We start from the raw sequence: 1,141 nt of genomic DNA on the forward strand, positions 1-1,141 counted from the left end.
CAGTCAGACGTTTGAAATGAGTTTACAGAAATCTTGGGCTCACAAAAGTAGTGTAACATATGAATGAAAAGTTAATAAAGGTCTACAATTAAATCTGTCATATGGCTTTTTGAGTAGAAGTGTTGTCAAACATTGCTTGGACTCGCCGGTGTGTCTTTTGGAGGAGGGGGGAGCCGGGGGCACGCTCGGCCAGGATAGGTTCTACATTTTAAAGGTAAACGTGTCAATCTGGTTCCCTTTGAGAGCAATACAAAGAGGCTACATCTATGAAGAGCGTAGAGTTTGACTATGTAACCATAAACACATGGGTTGTATAGATATGAATGGGGACAACAAGTCCAACCCACAAAGCTTGTCAAACAAGACAGAGTTTAACACAGTTCACAAATGGTCAAAACCCCAAAATACAGTCTTAGCTTCTAAAAATCATGTTGCAACCGTTTGCGTATCTGAATTTATTAATGTTTACATAATTCTAACGGATGCTGTGGGCGTTGTGATCATGTCTGGAGGTCATGGTCATCCATCTTTCTATTCATCATGTCCATCACCACTTACAAGACAAAAAAAGGACATGGACGATGCACACAGCTTACATGAATGCCTTGTGGGACAGGGCTGTGGGTCTTGGGTTTATGGTGGGACCACGCTTTAAGTGTTATGCTTGTGTGAAAAAGTTGAAGCAGCACTCTTTAGGAGCCGTGCTGTACTCCACACCGTGAGCTGTGAGGAAGGTAAATGGATTAGATTAGATTAGATTCAACTTTATTATCACTTATCACTTTAATTAAATATTCAACTTAATTTTAGCGTCACTTACAACACTGCAATTTGTGTTTCTTGTACTATTGCACTGCACTTACTTTACAATACCTCCAGTGTGACCTCCACTATCACGTTACCTTTCGCACATGTCTGTTGTTTACCTGTGTTTTCTCTTGTGGTTTTACGTTGTTGGTGTTTTTGGGCTTTCATTGGAGAAATTGCTGCTGGTAACAAAGGAATTTCCCCGTTGTGGGATGAATAAAGTATTATCTAATCTAATCTAATCTAATTGTCATTACACATGTACAGGTACATTGCAACGAAATGCAGTTTGGATCGAGTCAGAACCAACATGAAACTCTGAAGATGAAGACAC

The sequence above is a fragment of the Etheostoma spectabile genome, chromosome 8 (genome assembly GCF_008692095.1).
Source record: "Etheostoma spectabile isolate EspeVRDwgs_2016 chromosome 8, UIUC_Espe_1.0, whole genome shotgun sequence".
Taxonomy (NCBI): domain Eukaryota; kingdom Metazoa; phylum Chordata; class Actinopteri; order Perciformes; family Percidae; genus Etheostoma; species Etheostoma spectabile.